Source organism: Schistocerca americana, chromosome 5 (genome assembly GCF_021461395.2).
Source record: "Schistocerca americana isolate TAMUIC-IGC-003095 chromosome 5, iqSchAmer2.1, whole genome shotgun sequence".
Lineage (NCBI taxonomy): Eukaryota > Metazoa > Arthropoda > Insecta > Orthoptera > Acrididae > Schistocerca > Schistocerca americana.
The window spans coordinates 623,659,278-623,684,146 of NC_060123.1; positions in this window are offsets into that span (position 1 = coordinate 623,659,278).

The window sequence follows — 24,869 nt, forward strand, 5'->3', positions numbered from 1 at the left end:
CGGATTTCCAAAAAAGAGCCTACTTGCGAAGATTTTTTACGTACCCCGACATCACAACTATCAGTTCCTCCTTCATCTAAACATCATGTTTCCAAGAAGGCTCATGAGAAACCCAGTTCCTCTCCTTCTCCGCCACGGAGTGTCTCATCTACAGCGCCACCTGTGGGGAAACGACCTCGGCCGTCTTCCGTGTCGCCAAGGTGCACTGCTGGTGGCCGATCAACAGGCTAATCGCTGGTTGCAGGAGCGGCTCCCAAACAACGTATGGATCAGGATCCTCTGCCTTCGGCTGAATGCCATTCCACGCTGTCTGCCGCCGGCTCTCAGCAGTAGTTGAGAGCAACTGTGGTAAGGTTCTTCCCTTTCCTGTGCACCCTATGTCAGTTATCCATTGGAATACCCGCGGCATTAGAGCCAGTGTGTTTCCTGAAGACAGAAGATGATCAGCGAGTAGGATCGACAATTCATCCAGAGCTGCGTCCCCACTTCGCTTTGTTTTCCCTCGTTTCCAGTTAGTCAGTTTGGTTTGATCTGCGCTCTGTTGATGGTACTCCAGCACATGGAGGACTCCTGATTCTTCTCCATGATACTGTCCATTATCACCCAATCCCATTGGACACTAACAGCTTGGAAGGAACTGTTTGTCCTTTTCTGGATACAGCTTTGCCGTCCACACCGATGGCAAGAGCTGACCTCCTTCAACCCTTTGGTCAGCTCCCGCCCCCATATTTGCTGGTTGAGGACTTCAACGCCCACCACCCGCTTTGGGGATCTCCATATCCTTGTCTGCGTGGCTCACTATTGCTAGACGTCTTCCATCAAGCGGATCTTGTTCGCCTCAACACTGGGGACCCTACATATTTGTCAGCCTCCACGACAAATTTCTATTTGGACCTTTCGGTCGGTACTGTTCCGCTACCTCGGCGCTTCGAATGGTTCGCCCTTGATGATACACACTCGAGTGACCACTTTCCACAACTGGCATCTATGCATCCGAAACGCTGGAAGTTTACCCAAGTCGATTGGACATTTTTTTCATCTATAGCGACATTCGATCACCGTCACTTTCCTAGCGTCGACGATCAGTTTACTCATATTACAGAAGTTACTCTTACAGCTGCCGAATGTTCAATACCTCGCACCTCCGATTTCCCCCGTCGGACCCCAGTTCCTTGGTGGAACGAGGCGTGCAGTGACGCAATACGTGAGCTCTTCACGTTTTCCGCCACCATCCTACTTTGGCTAACTGTATCCGCTATAAGCAGTTCCCTGCTCGATGCCGTCGCGTTATCTGCGATAGCAAGAAGAAAAGCTGGGACTTCTTTATTAGCTCTTTTAACACTTTCATTCCCTCCTCCGAAGTTTCAAGGATGTCTCGATCGCCTCCACTCGTGGAGCATTGAAACCAGCTTTCGATTTCTCCCAGTGAGACCGTTTGGGTCAATTTTTGGCGTCATAAGTTCCTCCGCCTTCCCTGCATCTACGCCCTGTCCAACTTATGTTCACGGACGTCACCAAATTCTTGGGTCTTATGTTTGCAGACAGCGAGCCAAAAGATAGGAAACATGGGAGGACCACCACAGTTTTCTGTCAATCCCTCAATACCCTCCGTGTCCGGAAAGGTACCTCCCGGGGATTTGACGGAGTGGTCCTTCTCCGCCTATATCGCGCCTTCTTAGTGCGCTCGAAATTGGGCTATGGAAGCATAGTTTACTCCTCTGCTCTGCCGTCTATTCTTCAGCGTCTCGACTGTCCACTACCGGGGATTGCGTTTAGCGTCTGGAACTTTTTACACCAGCCCCGTGGAAAAGCCTTAATGCTGAGAATGCTGGACCTCCGCTGTCCAATCAGCTAGCGTAACAGCTGAGGAGGGCTGCTCGCCATCTGTCTTCCATGCTTGCTAATCCCCATGACGTTTTTTTCGACGCCGCCTTGGATTTAGGGCTGCCCTTTCTCTCTACCACCACTGGGAGTCTGGAAGGAAAGAGAACTTAGCAGCTGACGGAAGCGCTTACCTAAAACTTTGGAAAACGTCAAGGAGCAGGCAGGTCCGGGGGTGGGGCCAAGGTGGTGCTGTACCCGAAGTTGTCACTTTCCCAGGGATGGTACGCCTTCTTTCGTTTATCGTCGGGCATTTGCTGCTCCATGCGCACAAATGAAGGATGCCACATTTGTTTACACTGACGGCTCACAAACATCATCTGGTGTAGGGAGTGCCTATATTGTTGGCCACACCCCGCATCGATTTCGGCTTCCCGACCAGTGTTTGGTTTATACTGCGGAGCTTTACGCTGTTCTCCAGGCTGTCCAATACACCCGTCGCCATCAACAGGTACAGTATGTTATCTGCTCAGATTCGCTCAGTTCTCTCCTCAGTATCCAAGCTCTCTACCCTGTCCACCCTCTGGGCCACCGGATTTAGGACTGCCTCCACTTGCTCCACTTTGGGGGTAGGGAGGGGGAGGGGCGCGTCTCTGTGGCGTTCCTCTGGATCCCTGGACATGTTGGCCGCTATATCGGCCGCCTCATTTCCACAGATACCAAGGCTGCAGTCTCTTCTCTTCAGTCTCCTATTCGCATTATTCCCTTCGCCGATCTATGGAGTATTTTATGTCGGCGTGTTGCTCTTTTGTGGTACGCACGTTGGTCGACACTTCCCAATAATAAATTGTGGGACGTGAAAGCTCTTCCCTGTGCTTGGACCTTTTCCTCCCGAACTCGTCGTCGGGAGGAGGTAATTTTAACTACACTCCGGATAGGGCACTGTCTTTTTAGCCATCGACATCTTTTAAGTGGCCATCCTCCTCCACTTTGTCCCCATTGCTCTCAACTGAGGACTGTGTGACACCTTCTACTTGAGTGCCCCTACTTTACGCGCCCGTCTACAGCTGTCGCCTGATACATCTTCTATTTTAGCAGATGATGTGTGCTTAGCCGATCGCGTTCTCGAGTTTATTAGTGTCAATAAGATGTCAGTCATTTTAAGCTCTTTTTGGGGACAAAGAACCCCCTCCCCTTTTACAGTGTTTTTCTAAGCTTTCCTTCTGTTTTTTAGTTTCCCCAATTTTTTGAGTTTAGCTCCCTTTGCTGCTCATTTCCAATTTCGCTTAGGAAAAGGTAAAGAAACCACAGACTGGTCGCTGATGACCATATTTTTTTGCTATGGTTTTAGGGCGCAAAACAGCTACTTCCGAACCCAGGTTTGGTGGGCAACGAACTTTGTCGCTATCGCAGCTAGCGCCTCATGATCTGACAGTGCGTGCACGCCGCTAGAAGCCCCGGCCTGGCTCCGCACCGTGGAGACTTGCTTGCTACTCCATCCCAACCGACTAACTGCCTGCAGCACGCAGACAGCATTAAAATAACTGCTCAGTGAAAACCACACAAGCTACACACGGTTCCACGAAACACATCTACAAACAACTCTAACAATACAATAACAAGTGACTGTGGAACAACGAGGACAAATCAGAAGTCGACGCACACGGAGAACTCATAAGCGGTCGGCGACCATATACACGTCGTCGATGAGACGACCGACCGACCGAACGACCAACCAATGTCGTTCCCACTCAAGTCATGTGTGTCGGCCACAGTCGGGCGAGTCATGACTGTCCGGACCTTACAGCTGCTCTGTCCCGAGTGAACTCCTGGGACACGACGACCCAGAAATAATAGCGGTCGCTCAAAAGATAGTACGACGGTGCTCTTATCGATAGGTGCTCCTGCTGCAGGCAGGCAGGCAGGCAAGCTAGCAAGTTAGTGATGCCAGACAGGAGTACCCCCCAAGACAAGATGTCAAGCAATAATGGCAAGAACAAGAGCCGCGCGTGGCTTACGTAGCACTTTTAAATCGTCCCCATTCCTCTTCTCCTGCTCCCGGTTCATCCTTTATCAGTGAAGAATATAAATGAAAGCTTGTAAATTTCCTGACTTCGTTCCCCTTCAGTTTCCATACTATAATTCACTTTTCCTTCATTCGTTCACGATTCTTATGCTTGTCACCAGTAGCCAGTGATCTCTCTGGCTCTGAGCACTATGGGACTCAACTGCTGTGGTCATAAGTCCCCTAGAACTTAAAACTACTTAAACCTAACTAACCTAAGGAAATCACACACATCCATGCCCGAGGCAGGATTCGAACCTGCGACCGTAGCGTCGTGCGGTTCCAGAGTGCAGCGCCTTTAACCGCTTGGTCACAGTGACCTCTATCCTATGCCTCAGACGGTACTAGCTTTAGAGAACAAGGAGGACTGCGGTGGATGTAATCATAGAGCATGTAATTCACCAAAAACATTTACGCTATATTTCTACTGTACCACGTTGTCTTCTGGTTCTCTTCCTTCCGAAATCATGAGATGTGCAGCCCACTTAAGGAGCATACACCTGAAACATATCATCACTTCTTTTAGATCACAATGATGAGAAAGGGAAGAAGAGGTAAACAACATACGCGAAAGGATAATTAAGACCATCTTCAACAGCTACTGTCACTCCCGTTTTCTTCGTTCTTCCTTTTTCACTCCGCGATAATCTATCATTCCTCAGTTCCCCACAGCCTTCTCCTTTCTGTCTTCTCTCCGTCACGCCTAAATTATCTAGCTTTCTCTCTCTCTCGCAGTAAAAGATACAGAAGACCACATTATCCTCGTTGATGGAACTGATTTAAAAAATTTTTGCGTTCCTGCCATACTGCTATATCGGCCATGGCTCACTTCATGACTACACGATGTGAACTGTGACACTCTGCGACCAACATCCGTGAGGAACGGCCTGTGCTGAGATGTTACTGCAGACGTACAGTGTCGTTGATTACACTGCGCACTGTTTGAGAAACAAACCAAGGGCGACTGCTATCTGTGTGTACACAGGTTACAAGGGAAGCTGATAGTGAATAGCTATCGACCCCTCTTTCAAGGTGATCACGGATTAGACAGGGGAGTTGGGGTATAAATCTCGTCTGGTGACGATTTAATTCGCCGATTGTTCTGCTGGTACTACAGTTAATATATCCGAAATTACATTCGTGATCTGTAATAATCTAGTAGCCTGCCGCATATTCTGAACAGCCTCCTTGAAATTTTGAAAGTTGGCAGTTCAAACTGCCTTGAATTTCCCTGTAGCAAATATTTTACTTGATTGCATCAACGTACTGATTCTTTAACATCTTGGGGGTAGAAATATTGAGAGATAAATTGAATAATTCAGAATGTAATAAAACTGTGGCTGTATAAAGCCATCTTCATCTGGAACTATTAGTGCTGATGTTTCTTTATAAATTATTCAGGAAGTTTCAATTAAATTTCACCAAAGAGCATGGTGACTGGTGTGTGTATTGCCGAAGCTACAGATCAGTGAACCACTGTTGTCCAGTCATCATCGATGGCCTTTTCGAGTCAATATTTTACTAGTTCCACTGTTATTTACGTACAAATAAAATTCGGCATATGGCGCTATAGAATGAAGTAAATTCGCCTTTGTTCCTTTTAGCTTCACTTTTTATCCCATTAAACACCTCTGTGTGAGTGACAGAGCCAGCGCCACGCTCTCCCAGGGCGACTGAACTCGTCTCCACGAGGGCAGCCACATACGAACCGCGGGCCGAGCTCACGAGAGAACGTCTGAAGCAGACCGACCTGGGGAAGAGTAAACTTTGGTGCACCCCTTCAGGTCCGTTATTTCCCAGGGGACCGCGAGATCTGGATTGAACTGGAGACTTGGAAAACTCGTGACGACGGGGTTTTATCGGCCGGTAAGACGGCCAGGTGCGACGTAGCTTCCCCGCCACAGCTGCAACAAGAAAGAAACGTAAATCTGTCACCCCAACAGGCGCTTGCGGTGTTAGAATGCGATGCAGCGTATACTGTAGCCGCTTTTCTAATTACTCCAGTGTCACTCCGATGGTAGTCTGACTAGCTATGGGTGCCGTTTACACAACTTAATCGCAACTATTTCCGTACGAGAAGCATAAACGGAGAAATTACGCCTGCCTCAAGGCAGCATTAATTTATTAGGTTAAGAAAACGAATTTCATTTTCATTGTTGGATAAAAGTAGGAGGGCAATAACGACTTTGGACGTCCATTTTCCGCCGTCCCCTTCTCTGCTCCAGTCTTGCTCCCTCTCCCAACCAACTATTGCTTCCCCTTTACCTCTACCTTCTAAGCCACTGCTCTCTCTCCCACCCGGTCTCTCCTATTTTATTTCTTGGGAATAGGCTGAGAAAACATGGAAACAGGTAATCTCACTGCTTCCTAGTAAAACAATGGGGAGTCATAACATAATCCTCGTCCAGTGTTGAAGACTGGTCCTACTCAGTTACGTAATGCGTGCATGTTTTTTAATGGTGGAGAAATCCAGGAAAAGTATTCAGTTTGGAACAGGCATGTAGTTGGCCAAGTCCTAGGTATAGGTCATGAAAAACTCGGAGATACGTAGTTCGTAATACTGGTCAACATGCGAGTAATGCCAATTACTTGCTGGATATATCCCAATCTGTCTTAACAGACGTCCTATCATCTTTTCCCTTCTCCTTGTAAGGAATTAGGAAGTTCTGCGCAGAATTGGAGAGGAAAGGAATATGTGGAGAACTCTAACCTAATCAGTCCACCTACTTTTCAACATTCGTCTGTAGCACCACATCTCAAAACATGGACTGTTGGAAAAACTGGAGCACACCATTGTATGGTAACAAATGCTTAGATTCTCTCCTATTCCAAACGTATAGTGTAAGTGACTGCTTCTTCAAATCAAGATGCTAGTGGACTAGTCTCTGCACTGGCAAGAAAGTGCTTTCCAGGCAATCCTTCTTTTGATGTTCTCGTTGCACCGTCAGTCATTGTCTACTTTGCTACCTAGGTAGTAGAATTCCTTCATCTACTTCGTGACCATCAATCCTCGTGAGTTTATCGCTGTTCTTATTTCTGCTACTTGCCATTACCTTCGTCTTGGATTTTCTTTCATTTCATATTATACACTGTTCATGCCATTCAGCAGATGGCGGCACGTGGGTCTGCTCCCGTAAACTGAAGGGTAGGCCGAATGTAAGTAATGTGTAGGAGCAGGAAAAGGTGAAATGCTTTCGTAAGACGAAGACGTGTAAATGGAAACTGTTTCACTGGGGTATGAACATATACAACTGATGATACTTAACTTCTACTAGTAGATGCGAAGCCGTACAGGTATCAACGCTAACGTTGCGTATAGATGAGCACGTAGTTCGATAGACCATAATTGTAATGGCTAGCCCCCTATGAAGTAAAAACAGACTCGGAAGTAACAATGTTGCTAGGTCGTCTCCTCGGAACAAATGGGTGTAATCTGGAGCGGCGCCCGTAGAGCTGCACAGCGATGGATAGAGGGCGCTGTCGTCGGTGTCGTAGTGCCAACCTAAGAACTTGTACCTATGCTGTGGCACCTTGACTTTTGATGCCACTCCTGAACCTTCCTTTTATTTCTGTCATTGTTTCTTCTATGTACAGATTAAACAGTAATGGCGCAAGATTTTTTAATCCGAGCACCTCATTCTTGGTCGTCCACTCTTATTATTCCCTCCTGGCTCTTGTCCTTGGTCCCCAAGCAATATGCAATATGTACGTTATCAACTGCATTTCTTCTAGACCGCATGTGAAAAGTTTTCAGTCACCAACAAAAATTTTGGATTTACGGTTAAACAGACTACTGAAACCAAAATCTGTTACCATGTCCTCATTATTATCGTAAAAGTGGTCGTTCGCATAGAGGGGCGCGGATGAGTATCCACAACGACATCCGTTCACGTAAGACAGTGTAGTGTAAAGTCATGTGGTTTGTTCACACAACTGAAGGAATAAGCCCTCTTCGAATCGAACTGTGTCCATACTACGATGTGTTTGTATACCTGAACAGATTCATGCCACATTACCTCCTAATGGGAGTGAAGCAAGAGAGTGAAATAGGAAAAACGTGCTGTAACTGCACCTCTGAATTAGGTAGGCTATTTTAATAGGACAATAGCAACACATGTTAGCGTAGCCCAGTCTACACTGGTGCAAACATTGCAATGGTTCTCCCCCAGGAGGCTCGCCACTTTTGGGCGGGTTCGCACTTGGCTACTACAGGTCCCCAGCCTTTGCAGCGTTTTTTCGCTTCCGTGCTGCATGTCTATCCTCATACTAGACATGTTCCCCAAGGGAGGGGAAAAAGAACAGCCAGTTATTGGCAGTGTTATTAGGTCAGCGACAGACAAAGCAGAACAGTTTCACCTTTGTTTTTCGCTCCCTTTTCCTATCTTTGTTTCCCTTCTCCTCTCGTTCCTCTGCTTCGGCGTTTAAGGTCCATCTTTCTCTTCTTCTTATTCTTCTTTGTGCTACTGAAGGCCGGCCCATGTGTCTGACGAGTAACAGGTGACTGGGTAAAGCTTAATTCCCAGCCCCAGGTCGACAGGTAGGGTTCGCATGTACCCCCTGGTACAGGCCGGGCTCAGGAAGGGGTGATTGCAAGGTGTGTGAGGTGTGAACGAACACCTGGCAGGCAACCATCCCGAACTGCCGATTTGTCCGTCTGAGCTGCAGTCACCTAAGGCAGGTGCACCCCCTTGTGAAGGGCCCCCGCCCCCTTGTGAAAGGGCCCTCAGTTGGAATGAGCACGCCATCAGAGACACTTTGCGAGAAAATCCCCCATGATTGCCAGAGTCAATCATCTTGTAGGGAGCACATTGAGCTCATGTGGGAGCGATCTAGATATTTGTAAAATAATAAACTGGTAGCCAAGATCGCAGCAATTCTTTTTATTCCATGATTACCGGTTTCGGCGAAACTAAAGCCGCCACATCGGATCTTGCCAATCTTCCCAATCAACATCTACGAAATGTAAACTTAATGAGGCTAATGATTCGAAGAGCTTTCCTACTGCACGAGAGTTCCTCGTGGTGTCTAGTACTGAAGACGGTTAGTCCTTGGCCAGCATTTGCATCAACACCTTTGTCGATGGCAAACGGATTTACCATGGCTATCTTAAATCCTACTCTCGTTTACAGAATGGTACTTCGCTGTTGAAGGTTGCTTCTGATTCTCAAGCAGAGCTACTGCTTTCTGCCTCGCTTCTCCATGGCTACCCTGTTTCTGTCGAGGCCCATAGAACTTCGTAGAGCAACCTGGTGTAAATTTCACCACAGGAAGAATTCGGTCTAACCGAGGCTGAAACCCAATCTTACCTGATGAGAGAGGTATCATGGCCATCCATCGTGTAATGAAAAAGGTAGATTCCTCCTTAGGGCCTACTCATACTCTTTTCCTCACCAATGATAGCAGGTGACCTCAGAGTGGCTCAAATGGCTCTGAGCACTATGGGACTTAACATCTGAGGTCATCAGTCCCCTAGAACTTAGAACTACTTAAACCTAACTAACGCAAGGACAGCACACACATCCATGCCCAAGGCAGGATTCGAACCTGTGACCGTAGCAGTCGCGCGGTTCCGTACTGAAGCGCCTAGAACCGCTCGGCCACCGCTGCCGGCACTGGGTAGATCTCATCCAATTAATACACCATACAAAATTTTAAGAGATTCACAAAAAAGTGGTGCAATAACTGTTACACAATGGTAAATAGAGGTGGGCTACAATTGTCGTCGTAGTGTAGTTGGACTGGAGCAGAAATAAGTGAATCTTCTATTTATTGTGTTAACTTGTCCGCTAAACTGTCTTTCTTGCTGCCTCATTTGTAATGAGTAGTCTCACTCCTGGAGTAAGTCCTTGTGCTCAGGGAGAAGTCTGTCTTCATCGTTCGTGGGCTAGTACAGGCAGAGCCACAACAAGGCGCTGTCAGCTCAGCGTCCAGAAACGAAGTGGCTCTGAGAGAGAGTGGGCCTGAGTGGCTGCCACCGGCCGTTCTATACTGCGGGGACAGAGGGCGCTGGAAGTACAGAGTTGTTGGAGGTGTGGCTGAGTAGGCGTGCACTATTGCGTCCGTCGGATCCCTCGTGACCGCTGTCGGCATCTCACGGAAACTTGCGATTCCCTTGCTATGACGCCCGTGGCGTGGTATTGATACATGATACCACATTGTCAATCTAGATTCAGTTGAGCATAAATGGTATCAATAAATAAGTGTCGAAACACAGCAAACACAGAAGTTGCACATTCTTAGATTTAGAGGTGAGATTGGAAAATTTGAAAGCTGAAATAGCCAGCTAATCCGGAAAATTGTTTTTGACTTCACGAGAATGTGCTATTCATGACTAAACTGGCAACATGCACGCAATTACAGTGAGGCCAGTTCGAAAAAGAAAATCATACAGACTGATATGAGGTGATGTTGCTAGTAAGGGGGTGGGAGAGAGGAGGGGGGCGAGCCACGTAGGCACCTAGCTACACATGTAACTCCAAGCGAAATTATCAGAAATAGTACATAACCAATAAGCCAATGTGCGAGGAGTTTCTACACAGTAGCATAATAGACTTGTTTACAGTTAATCAATTGCAGCCAAGGCGATCAAAATTAGCTAGTACACTACGATCCCTCAGTTCGACTAGCTGATAGTGTGCACACTCGGAAAACTATTTCAATGAGCATATGATCTCTATTTCTTAAAGAACGTTTAACATATTACCTTTATTGTAGATTTTACACAGGAAAAATGAAGTTGAAAGATTCGCAGCGAATAATATGAGAATTTGAGACGCTGTTTGAATTTGACATCAAATTCAAAATTGGCCGTAACTTGGCAAAAGTTTTGAATGTCTGACGCATCATATCGGATATCTGTTACATATGACACAGTAAACACCGGTAGTTATGATCAGTTAAAGAGTAACGTGTTCATTATTCCCACAAACGTGGGTCAAAAATATAGGCACGAAGAACGCAGACTCCATATTCTTCGAACATAAGCATTTGCCAACATACGGCGTATTACGATATGTTCCCTGCCAGTTCTCTCTCGATTAGCGTTCATGAGTGTAACAAATGCTCTTCGAGACCTTTGCAGCAGACCCTAAAGTTGCTTTTATAAATCTCCATCGTACCCACTCCAAAGAGTGGATAGTCAGATATTCTCTCTCTGCGTTATTAAATAGATTCATAAAAAGTCCGTCCTCAGGTCTTCAGAAAGTGGGACGTCGAGAAGTCTGTGGAACAAGCACGCCACTGAGGTACCAACTAACGTCTGCCCTGTTGTACCAAATGTGAACCTCTTCTCCTGGATGCGAGAGAGTAGTTTGCGGTGTTATTTTCTTCATGCTATTGGATCAAGTATCATACGTATTATGTCGTTGAAGCTTTTTTTAAAAGTGTTAGAGCCCCCTCCACGCCCACACCGGGATGATGGCCAACTCAATATGTCTACTGCCATCTCTGCATATGGGTTAGTTTTCACTAATGTACGCAAACATCGCAGTACCCACGTCCTGCGACACCTCCCGTCTGGTTAAGGTTAACCATTAATGCGCGCTCGTCTGGAGATAGATTGGGTCGAAGTCGAACGTAGGGTAGCGGTTTGAAGGGCAGAGGAAAAAAAAAGTGCATAGTTAAGAGCCAAGGGAAAAAACCTCTGTGATAGTTAGGTCGCGTGGTAAGAGCAGTAGCGGATGTCTTGCTGCCTGCGATAGGTCGTGCCAGGGTAGACTGTTAGTAGTGGGTATCATGCATGTCAATACCTTTGACGTTGTGCGGTCGTGTTGCCCGGCGGCTGCCGCTGGGTGCTGGTGTAGAGCTCTCGTTCAGCGTCAGCAACCTGCAACAGTTAGGTTTATCATCGTTCTTGTGTCCGATATGTCATATATCGGATGTACAGTGTGAGGTAATGTTGGCGGTTTGTTTGTGCGTCAGTGGGCTAGCTCGTCGGTGTCTCTGCTGTGGCCTGTTGGTCGGCTCTAATAGCAGCTGGTAATTACCAGTCAGTGTTGCTAAAATGCAGGGGCTTGCCGACGTTTGTCGCTTGTTGGTGTATGGTAGTTTACCATAGGTGGGTATGCCCTAGCTAGTAGCCTCTTTGGCCGCTTGCGCTTCCGCCTATGGTTGTGATCGTAGTTCCCCAGAGTGAGGACGAAAGGACTGTCCGAGTGTCTCGAGTTCCTGTATAGTCGTGTTGCGTGTTTTTTGAATACTTGCTTGAGGGTATCAAGGCGGTGTTCTTGGTGAGGATCCACGGTGCGTGTGTAGCGTGGAGCGTTGCTAATGATTCGTAGCAATTTGTTCTGTATGATCTGCAGGCGGCGCAGTCGTGCAGGAGCTGCATATCCCCAGACGGGAGCTGCGTACGTCATCAGAGGTCTAATCACTGTCATGTATATGGACCTCGGCACCCTCCTATTCAGTGTGCTTTCCCTGGTGAACATTGGGTGGAGTTATTTGAGCCTCGCGTGCACACTGTTGGCAATGTACTCAATGTAGTCTCTCCCCCCCCCCCCCCCCACCCATGTGAGCTTCCGGTCTAGCCAGACACCTAGGTATCTGACTCTCTCGGAAACGTATTGGGCGTGTACGTAGTGTTATCGGCCTACTGTCTTGATGTTTACACTCAGACCGAAACTACTGCTTCGTTGAAGCTATCTTAGAAGCTCTTTATATAGTTCCATTAGAAGAAAACATACTTTCTATGAAGTCGGCGTCGTAATTCGGCGATTACTACTTGGGAAGTAAGAGAATTCGCCATATTGTTTTACAGCTAGGCGAAAACCGCACGTAGATTAATTTATTCGCCCTGGATATATCTTGGGTGGCCTGTCTCAGCTGCCTTAAACTGTATACAGCATAATGAGGTTTCTTAATGCGGAAGGCACTTAACTGCCGCATAGTTTGGATGGTACTAAACTCCCTGTAACTACCCAGAGAACTTTGTCGTAGAGGTTGGCTTTAGAAGTCTACACCGAAATTCTGGAAATGCCTGCCGCACTACGGTTTCTTCATACGAGGAAAGAGGACGAAGCGCTGCGTGCCAGGTTAGCACCTATGCCGTCAACAAGCCACATACTATCAATTTTGCATAATCTATTCTTCTGTCAGCCGACACAACATTGGGCGATATCAATAGCTTCCTCTGTAACGACCAAGTTTTACCTTCAAAATAAGATATCATGTGTGTCTCACATTACTTGCAAGAAAGTGTACGTTTGCTGTGAACTACAACCACAGTGAGGTATGTGGATGAGTGCTGGTAAGGTGCGAAATTATAGCCACCTTACAACATCCTTCAAAGTATCATTTGGTAGGTTGTACATCGTATATATGAATTTTTAGAGGAGACTCAGGCAATAAGCGTTAACAGTTATTTACAAGGAGTGAGTGACAATATTAAAGGTGACGGAGTGTCTTTATTATCAGAACGGCGTAATGAATGATTGCCTATACTAGTAGAGGTTGGAACGCCAGTGGAGATGAAACGGTAGGCAGAACTCAAGCTCTCGGTGGAAGGTCCGCACAGGTGTTGGTCCTGCTTAAAAACAGGAAGTAACTAGACGGACGTCGTGGCACCTGAGCTCTGGAGCACAATAGGGTGATGGTTCAAATGGCTCTGAGCTCTATGGGACTTGACATCTGAGGTCATCAGTCCCCTAGAACTTAGCACTACTTAAACCTAACTAACCTAAGGACATCACACACATCCATGCCCGAGGCAGGATTCGAACCTGCGACCTTAGCGGTCTCACGGTTCCAGACTGAAGCGCCTAGTACCGCTAGGCCACACCGGCCGGCTAGGTTGATGGCAAGTCGCTATTGTAGCAGCACCAGAAGGATATCCGCGAACATTGCCAATCTTGGACGCAGGTGAGAGGAACGAAGAAGCGGCACCTCTGAAACCACGCAGGCTGGGTTATTTCCGCGGATTTTTACTGAGAAGCGTACCATTGTACCAGTATAGGTTTTTCCTCGTAAACATTCCGCGCTGGACGACAAGAGACTAAAATATGGTTGGTCGACGTTTGGAAGAATCTGTAGAGAGGGAGACTATTCGGTGGTTTCTGAAATATGATTCGTTCTCGGAATTACGATGGTGGAGGGCCGAGCCTTGCTGGGAAGCAACCGGTGGAGAGAGAGACGAGGTATTCCTTGTGTGACTGTTGCTCGGTATCAGCTTTGTTGGTACAGGAGAGCTTATAGTTACAACAGTTAGGCGCTGTATTGTTCCGAACCTATACGATTCTGGACTTCACCTCCGGGTTGGAAGTCGACGTTGAGTATGCAATGTTCAGTAATTGAGAGCACTTCCTCTGCCTATACTTAGGTTGAGACGTTTATCTGAACTCCGTCCTTGTGGCTGGGGGTTCGCGTTTCTCGTCTGACTAACACAGTCTAATACTTCCTTCTCCTCTCTGTATTCTACAGAGGACCGCCTTCTGCCGTCCTAGTGTTTGAAAGAGCTTATTTGTGGCTGGAGTTCTTCCATCGTCGCAGACCAGTACGAGAACCATCACTTCGATGCACCGGACTCAGTACATACGGTGATATCGCAAATTGCTTCAATTTGTTATGGCTGTAAACCTAAACAGCTTTGACCACGTTAGTTTATTTCTACTGAGGTTCCACACCACCGTAGATCGTCTTTGAAAGTAGTGTCTTCTATTGTTCAGTACGTAGATGGTGTCAGTCATTTCGCGTTAGTGATGTTAAACCGCGCAGTCATAATAAGGGGCAGAGTTGGGCAACTGATGGATAATTTTAGCTAAGAAATACATATATAACAACGTTTAAGTACAATTGTCTATATTTACTATATATTAAAATAAATGAATGATGAAGGTAACTAATACTACTAAACGATAGGATCTCTTAATGCTATTTTTTACGTATACTTTACAATCCAAGATGTGCTTCAGGGGACAGACAGACAGGGTCAAATCATCATTTTAGTGTTTAAAATGAATGTGCGCAACGTATAATAATACACACACCTGGAGTAGCATCTTGGAATGTATATGAACAGGAGGAATGACAAAATCACCAATTTTCATTGTTCAACTTGGTTTTCTTATGGAGTGCGAGTAGTAGTTGTGATGTTTAAATTGGAACGACCTTCATCAGTTCTCGCGATACGTTTCGTCCTTCCAGATACCAGTCATAAACTAACAGTAGGGCCGCCATGGTGTCTGTTGGCCTTTACTCTAGCGAGAAGCTTAAGCAGATTTTCAGTGCTGTGCAAACTTACACACAATCAAGTTACTTCTGTACGTCTGCGACGCTCGTCACTCTGACGCTCATTGCTACGTTCCTCGGCAGCATACTTGTTTAAGATACTGTAGAATTTCAGCATTGCTCCAACACTTACTGGAATCGATAGATTGACTTCCGCGAGTAATGAGTATAGTGGGCAGGGGTTCTACAAATGTAGTGTGTGGACAGAAAGTTGGAAGTGTGGGTCTCACGGGGACTGTGTCAGAGATAAGTCCCTGCAGTAGCACTATCGTCTCTGTCCTCGATGGCTCACTCATTCGCTGCTCGGCCGCCGAGCTGGACGGACGTGTGGCGGCAGCGCTAGGAGGGGTGGCGTAAAAAGCGACTGTGTGGCTGTTGCGAAGGTCAGTAGAGCGGCACCTCACCTCAACCTCTCGATACCAGCAATATTCTACTGTGTTTCTGTAAAATGGTTCACATATTTCCGTGACAACATTCATATTTGATTTCATTAATATAGAGGTACTTCGATACATCGATATGTATATATTGCAATGATATTTTTCTTATGTGTATTCTTTATTTTGTCACTGTGATCTTTGACGTACTTGTAACTCTGATTTTTGGGCGCGTAAGCGGTTATTAGTGTGTCAAGCTTTGGTCGTCATGTTAAAAAGACGCAAATTGTAGTCAGTTTATGAAATGTGAACTTTAAAACACACTTGAAAATATATTCGTCATCTTATATTGTGAAGTGATGTTGCAACAAAAGTAATAAAATAGAAGTGTAACTTAAATTTGGAGCGCTGATTACTTTTTTACATCACCATTGTCCTAACTTGCAAAAGTTTTATAGATGTTTTTCAGAAACCACTCTTGAAGATTAAACTTTTGAATATCGCAGAGTAACACCTAGGCCTCCTTGCATCCGAGCTTGGAATCATGACTACCTAGATTTTCGACGATTGAGCCATGAGTTCACAACGAGACTAGCGTGGGAAACACGAAAAGATGAGTGCCTAGTTTATCCATTATTTCAAGAAATGACTTTATTAACTGTGCTCTAATGATACCTGCCACATAATATAACTTTGTTGTTGCCCGAAAATGCAATATTTAGCAGCGTGAGCAACACTACAATCACAATTAATTTTTGACCTTTGTTGTGATAGGGTTGTTCGAAGCGCTTTGTTTACTTTGCATCGTTCAGTGATTTAAAATGACAAAATGAACGAAATTAGCTGAGAGAGAATAGGTCCGGTTAGATTCACTTTTGATTGGACCTGTAAAAGACCAAAGGCTTTTGAGATCAAAAGGTGGCTTTCAGAAACAGTTAATATCACAGGAGACAAAAGAAAGATGAACGCCAAAAAGTTTCATTTCCACTTGTGTCTTTTTGAAATTGATTTCCTCTGATTTGTGCTCCTCGATAGTTCACAAGTGTGGTGGCAAAATGAAATTTAATCATGCTGACAGAACCGTTAGAATGCCTAGCCCAGCATGGGAAACAAGAACGTCACTAACAGTGAGAGTTTTCGAACTGCCGTTCGAGGTCCCTGCCGGAACAATCAATGCTGCTCTTCAGTCCTATGGTAGGATTATGTCATATATTGCTCCGACCATTTTTCTGCAGTATTAGTTTCCGGTTTTGAATGGAGTTAAACAGATTAAGATTGAGCTCTTACGACATATCCCTTCTTACTAGAATATCTGTGGCCATCGTGCTCTCATAATTTATGATAGGCAGCCACGGACTTGTGCGCTATGTAACGCCACAGGGCACGTCAGAAGTAAGTGCAGTAGAAGGCTTGTTCCTCAGTTACCGACTAACGAGGCGGCTGTCCCAGGACAAACTGTTAGCATGCAAGTGACGTACGCTGCCGCGGCAGCTAGCCGGGCCCCCTATCAACAGAATATGGCCGAGCAGGCGGGAACTTCCGACGCGCGCACGGAAACGGGAAGCACCGTGGAGTTCACTAATGATGACAATCAGAATCTGGCCAGTAATGACGTCACAGAGGGCAAGCGCGGTGCGCCCTCAGAGTCTGATAACTCTAGAATGTCGGCCCTTTCGTGTGTAACTACCGCTTCGTACTCTTCCAAAATAGCGACAAGCTTCATCGATAATACCTGATGTGGACATGGTAGAGGGAACTACAGTGGATGGACATAAAGAGGAAGTGATGCAACAAATAACTGACAACCACACAGATGACAGGACACCACAGACAGGTTCCGGAAACGTCAAAGGAAAAGGGGGGGGGGGGGGGGGCGCAAGATGACGAACCAGTGACACCACCCATCTCACGTGTCGTACAAACAGCAGCAACGGTCGACTCCGAAATTAACAGAGCTTAAAAATCTTCCACCACGAAGGCGGGACAGGTGACTTCTCCTCGACCTCTCATGGAGTCGCCAGGAAGTTCACCAAAGATTTCACCGACGATTTCACCGAAATCATCAAAAAATAAGAGACAAAGAGCACATCAAGCTGCAGAGAACTTGGCCCCTCCTTTAAGAGAGCGGCTGAGGAAGATACAGGAGACCGAAGATACACAAAAGTAAGCGGTCGGCGAGTCTTCGGATCGGAACAAGAGACAAGAACGGGCTGACACGCCACACGGAACATTTCAACCGTTGCATGACAATACGACATCAGATATGGACAATGAAACCCGACTTGGACAAGGACATGGGCACGACATCACCGCGCCACGTCTTAACTGGGTGGAAGAAGAGGAGGATCAGACCGATGCAATGGGGGCGGAAGGGGCTTTTGAGGAAGAATTTTTTAATTAAAAATTGTCTCAAAACTCTAAGAAGAAAGAAAAAAAAGAAAATAAAGAAGGAAAACCGTCAATGGAATAAAAGTAAAATAAAATAACACTATAAATATCTAAACAGAAGTTATCGTACTGGACTCGCATTCGGGAGGACGACGGTTCAATCCCGTCTCCAGCCATCCTGATTTAGGTTTTCCGTGATTTCCCTAAATCGTTTCAGGCAAATGCCGGGATGGTTCCTTTGAAAGGGCACGGCCGATTTCCTTCCCAATCCTTCCCTAACCCGAGCATGCGCTCCGTCTCTAATGACCTCGTTGTCGACGGGACGTTAAACACTAACCACCACCACCACCACCACCACCACCACCACAGAAGTTATTGTACGCGGCTCCAATACCGTGTCCTCTATTTACTGTCTTGTAGCGTCTCACAGTGGAACATACATATAAAGTGACCATCTTAAATATAAACAAAATTAAGAGTAAAGCAAAGGTAGCTGCACTGAAGGACTTTCTGTATCAGTCAGATACAGATATCGTCTTTCTGCAGGTAGTTAATGTCAAAGAATTGTATGTTTCAGGGTACAAAGAGGTGTTGAATGTGGCTCCAGAAAACGCGTGTGGAACAGCCATCCTTGCTAAAGAAGGGATCGAGATGAGAAACGTGAGCCTTTTAGAATCGGGGAGGGGAATTAGCTGCAAAATTTTTAACACCTCTTTTATAAACCTTCACGCACCATCAGGCAACAATTCGAGACGAGAGAGGGCAGCCGTTTTTAAAAGTGACAATTTCTGCAGGTTTTTCTTGGAGCAGAAATAAAATGTCATTGGTGGAGATTTTAATTGCGTTTTAAATAAAATTTGGACGCTGATCCTTTTTAACTTCTCCCAAGAACTGCAGGCGTTGGTTACCAACATGGAGTGGTTTGATGCGTGGGAAATAAAATATCCGACGCTGGTTCGCTTCACATATATATACTGTCGATTCTACTCTGTGTAGCACCAGTGATATGTCACCCCCACTTTAGACACCAAAGTCAGTAGTATCGAGGTGATACCAGCTGCCTTCTCTGACCACCTCGGAGTGAGGTGTAGCATCAAATTAAAAAGGCAGAAGACATATTGGGGTCGCCCACTATGGAAATTAAATATCAATACCGTGTCTGAAAACGTTCTATATTTAGTACGCATCCTTAAAACGGACTGCCAAGTTTCTTGCATCTTTAAAGCTAGAGCAACTATTGAATGGTGGACTATGGCCGCTAAGAAAAAGATAAGAGCAGCGCTGATATCTTACGGCATAGAAAGGGCAATGTGTTCAAGACACACAATGAAGTTTTACTACTCTTGCTTAAGAGACCTTTATGACCAACCAACGTCTCAAGACATCATTTTGGCTTTAACGCTTTTAATATTGATAAAGACAAGTATCAAGAGGGTACATTTGGAGGGATTACAAATGAAATCACACTAGAACGACGGTGGAGGCAGAAAACACCTCCATCTACCATTTGATACAACACACAAGAAACAGAAGTCGAAATTTTATTGCCAGCCTCAGAACGGAAGATAAGAGTCCTGACAGAACAAAGGGATATCTTATATTCTGGAAATGCTACTATGTGCTTCATTTAATTGCTGAAAAAAAATCTGACGACAACTCAGTAGAAGAGTTTATACAGAACTCCGGAGTAGAGGCCGTTGTTACAGAGGAGGAGAACAGAGGTTTAACGTTAGAAATTACGAATGGCGAGGTTTTTGATATACTCAAATCTTCACCTTCACGGAAGTCTCGCGGCCCAGATGGCCTGCCTGTGTTTTATAGGGCATTTTGGCCCCTAATAAGACGTCATTAACTACTTCCGTAAATTGGAAACCTGAGGGGAGAGGAAATTCCTGCTGCTTTCAAGGAAAGTGTAACTGTACTACTTCGAAAGGGAAGGAGTACGGACACGAACGATATTACTAAAATGAGGCCGATCAGTCTAATGATCTCAGATTACAAGGTGGTTGCCGGTGTAATTAAAGAACGAGTGTGACCAATTTTAGAAATGATGTCTCGATATTCACATACAGTCTTAAAAATGGTACGTCGAGGGAGACACGTCTGGTGGCATCCAAGGACTTTTTCTATTTTCTCATCATCGTCAGCGAATGGAGGCATTGTCAAAAGCTTTAGCAAAATCAATGAAGACAGAGTCAACTACGGATATCTGTTCAGAACCTTGAAACACTCAGGTTTCAATGATGGCAACTTAGCGGTTTTAATGAACATCGTCAGAGGCATACGAACCAAAATCTCGATCAATGAACAATATACTAATGAAGTATTGATATCTCGTGGAGTTCCTCAGGGAAGTCCCCTGTCCATGTTGTTTTATGTAGTTTCTCTGGAACCCCTTTTACGGCTTTTGAACACAACCTTAGAAGGCATAACAATAGCTGGGCTGAAGACAGTTACAAATGCATACGCTGACGAGGTGGGAGTTCTAGTAAGGAGAGATGATGACTGTGCCCAGCTAACGGACAAGTTATTGCTTTATAGCAGGGTAAATGGTGTGAGCATAAATGAAACGAAAAGTTGCTTTTTAAATTTACAGGGTCTTGACAATGTGCAGCTACCGTGGGGAAACACGATGGACCGTCACACTGCATTGGGCATACCTTTTTACAGTTGCCCATTGATAACAATGGCTGCTAATTGGGAACAGGTGTTAGGCAAAATCAGAGGCAGCTTAATACTGCATAAAAGGAGAGACCTAAATATCAAGCAAAGAATTAAACTAATAAACTGTGCAGTTCTTTCGAAAGCTGCATTGTCGCTCAGATTTTACCAACACCTCCAAACATAGCGAAATCTATAATGAGCACAATCTGTCGATACGTATGGAAAGGCCATATTTTTAGAGTAGCAGTAGGAACGACTACATCGAGACACTAAAACGGAGGCCTAGGGCTGACAGACCTCCGGAGGAAAAACATTGCCGTCTTCATTAAAAGAACGCAGCCGAACAGCATAACTGCCGCTCTATTTGACCTTCTTAAACCAGGAAGCATGCAGCAGACAGTAGATGTTTACAACATAAATTACAACCTAAAGCATATTAAGGAGTTTTATGTAGAATTACACTACTTGTCCTCTTATTTTTGTCTGTCAAAATGCACGTCAAGTAAATACATAGTAGAGAAGTTACAATCACGCGAAAACCAAAATAGAATGGAGCTGAACTGGGAAAAAACATAGACTAATATAAATAACAAAACCCTGTACCATTACGCTTGCACTTCCGCCGTCAGAGTTGTCAACAACATAATTGGCACCAATGAAAAACTGTATTCAGTAGGACTACATGCAACCAATGTGTGCCAATAATGTCACAATTTGGACTCCTTAAAGCATCGCTTCATCTGTAATGGTTACAAGAATATTTGGAATGACATTGTATTGCAAGTCGCTTTTCTCAAACGGACCGATGGAAGAGAAATCGCACTATACGATATACTCTTCCCGAAAGAAGTTTCCTTTCCACCACAAAAAAAGGTCATCTTGTGGCTATTCGGAAATTTTGTCAATTATGTTGTCAACAACAAAGGCAATGACAATCTATAAGAATGTAGAGAATATGTTGTTGTTGTTGTTGTTGTCTTCAGTCCTGAGACTGGTTTGATGCAGCTCTCCATGCTACTCTATCCTGTGCAAGCTTTTTCATCTCCCAGTACCTACTGCAACCTACATCCTTCTGAATCTGCTTAGTGTATTCATCTCTTGGTCTCCCCCTACGATTTTTACCCTCCACGCTGCCCTCCAATACTAAATTGGTGATCCCTTGATGCCTCAGAACATGTCCTACCAACCGATCCCTTCTTCTGGTCAAGTTGTGCCACAAACTTCTCTTCTCCCCAATCCTATTCAATACTTCCTCATTAGTTATGTGATCTACCCATCTAATCTTCAGCATTCTTCTGTAGCACCACATTTCGAAAGCTTCTATTCTCTTCTTGTCCAAACTATTTATCGTCCATGTTTCACTTCCATACATGGCTACACTCCATACGAATACTTTCAGAAATGACTTCCTGACACTTAAATCAATACTGGATGTTAACAAATTTCTCTTCTTCAGAAGCGCTTTCCTCGCCATTGCCAGCCTACATTTTATATCCTCTCTACTTCGACCATCATCAGTTATTTTGCTCCCCAAATAGCAAAACTCCTTTACTACTTTAAGTGCCTCATTTTCTAATCTAATTCCCTCAGCATCACCCGACTTAATTATACTACATTCCATTATCCTTGTTTTGCTTTTGTTGATGTTCATCTTATATCCTCCTTTCAAGACACTGTCCATTCCATTCAACTGCTCTTCCAAGTCCTTTGCTGTCTCTGACAGAATTACAATGTCATCGGCGAACCTCAAAGTTTTTATTTCTTCTCCATGAATTTTAATACCTACTCCGAATTTTTCTTTTGTTTCCTTTACTGCTTGCTCAATATACAGATTGAACAACATCGGGGACAGGCTACAACCCTGTCTTACTCCCTTCCCAACCACTGCTTCCCTTTCATGTCCCTCGACTCTTATAACTGCCATCTGGTTTCTGTACAAATTGTAAATAGCCTTTCGCACCCTGTATTTTACCCCTGCCACCTTTAGAATTTGAAAGAGAGTATTCCAGTCAACATTGTCAAAAGCTTTCTCTAAGTCTACAAATGCTAGAAACGTAGGTTTGCCTTTCCTTAATCTTTCTGCCAAGATAAGTCGTAAGGTCAGTATTGCCTCACGTGTTCCAGTGTTTCTACGGAATCCAAACTGATCTTCCCCGAGGTTGGCTTCTACTAGTTTTTCCATTCGTCTGTAAAGAATTCGTGTTAGTATTTTGCAGCTGTGACTTATTAAGCTGATAGTTCGGTAATTTTCACATCTGTCAACACCTGCTTTCTTTGGGATTGGAATTATTATATTCTTCTTGAAGTCTGAGGGTATTTCGCCTGTTTCATACATCTTGCTCACCAGATGGTAGAGTTTTGTCAGGACTGGCTCTCCCACGGCCGTCAGTAGTTCCAATGGAATATTGTCTACTCCGGGGGCCTTGTTTCGACTCAGGTCTTTCAGTGCTCTGTCAAACTCTTCACGCAGTATCGTATCTCCCATTTCATCTTCATCTACATCCTCTTCCATTTCCATAACATTGTCCTCAAGTACATCGCCCTTGTATAGACCCTCAATATACTCCTTCCACCTTTCTGCTTTCCCTTCTTTGCTTAGAACTGGGTTTCCATCTGAGCTCTTGATATTCATACAAGTGGTTCTCTTTTCTCCAAAGGTCTCTTTAATTTTCCTGTAGGCTCTATCTATCTTACCCCTAGTGAGATAAGCCTGTACATCCTTACATTTGTCCTCTAGCCATCCCTGCTTAGCCATTTTGCACTTCCTGTCGATATCATTTTTGATACGTTTGTATTCCTTTTTGCCTGTTTCACTTACTGCATTTTTATATTTTCTCCTTTCATCAAGTAAATTCAATATTTCTTCTGTTACCCAAGGATTTCTACTAGCCCTCGTCTTTTTACCTACTTGATCCTCTGCTGCCTTCACTACTTCATCCCTCAAAGCTACCCATTCTTCTTCTACTGTATTTATTTTCAATTGCTCCCTTATGCTCTCCCTGAATCTCTGTACAACCTCTGGTTCTTTTAGTTTATCCAGGTCCCATCTCCTTAAATTCCCACCTTTTTGCAGTTTCTTCAGTTTTAATCTACAGGTCATAACCAATAGATTGTGGTCAGAGTCCACATCTGCCCCTGGAAATGTCTTACAATTTAAAACCTGGTTCCTAAATCTCTGTCTTACCATTATATAATCTATCTGATACCTTTTAGTATCTCCAGGGTTCTTCCATGTATACAACCTTCTTTCATGATTCTTAAACCAAGTGTTAGTTATGATTATGTTGTGCTCTGTGCAAAATTCTACCAGGCGGCTTCCTCTTTCATTTCTGTCCCCCAATCCATATTCACCTACTATGTTTCCTTCTCTCCCTTTTCCTACACTCGAATTCCAGTCACCCATGACTATTAAATTTTCGTCTCCCTTCACAATCTGAATAATTTCTTTTATTTCATCATACATTTCTTCAATTTCTTCGTCATCTGCAGAGCTAGTTGGCATATAAACTTGTACTACTGTAGTAGGTGTGGGCTTCGTATCTATCTTGGCCACAATCATGCGTTCACTATGCTGTTTGTAGTAGCTTACCCGCATTCCTATTTTCCTATTCATTATTAAACCTACTCCTGCATTACCCCTATTTGATTTTGTGTTTATAACCCTGTAGTCACCTGACCAGAAGTCTTGTTCCTCCTGCCACCGAACTTCACTAATTCCCACTATATCTAACTTCAACCTATCCATTTCCCTTTTTAAATTTTCTAACCTACCTGCCCGATTAAGGGATCTGACATTCCACGCTCCGATCCGTAGAACGCCAGTTTTCTTTCTCCTGATAACGACATCCTCTTGAGTAGTCCCCGCCCGGAGATCCGAATGGGGGACTATTTTACCTCCGGAATATTTTACCCAAGAGGACGCCATCATCATGTAATCATACAGTAAAGCTGCATGCCCTCGGGAAAAATTACGGCTGTAGTTTCCCCTTGCTTTCAGCCGTTCGCAGTACCAGCACAGTAAGGCCGTTTTGGTTATTGTTACAAGGCCAGATCAGTCAATATATATATATATAGAGAATATATGAAAGACGAATACTTCAAAATATACCGGAACAAAGACCATAAAAAGAAGTTCGGGAATATGATGCAAATTTTGTTTCAGAAACAAGGCATTGGTTAATATCTAAATAATATGAAATCGACGGAACAAGATAGATTGCCAAAGTAGGGGATTGCTGTTGAGGGTGAAGTACGGTGGGGACTTCAGTGCTACCGTATCGGCCCCGGGGCACACGAAGGCCTCAACAGAACCCCGAAAAAGCATGTTTTCC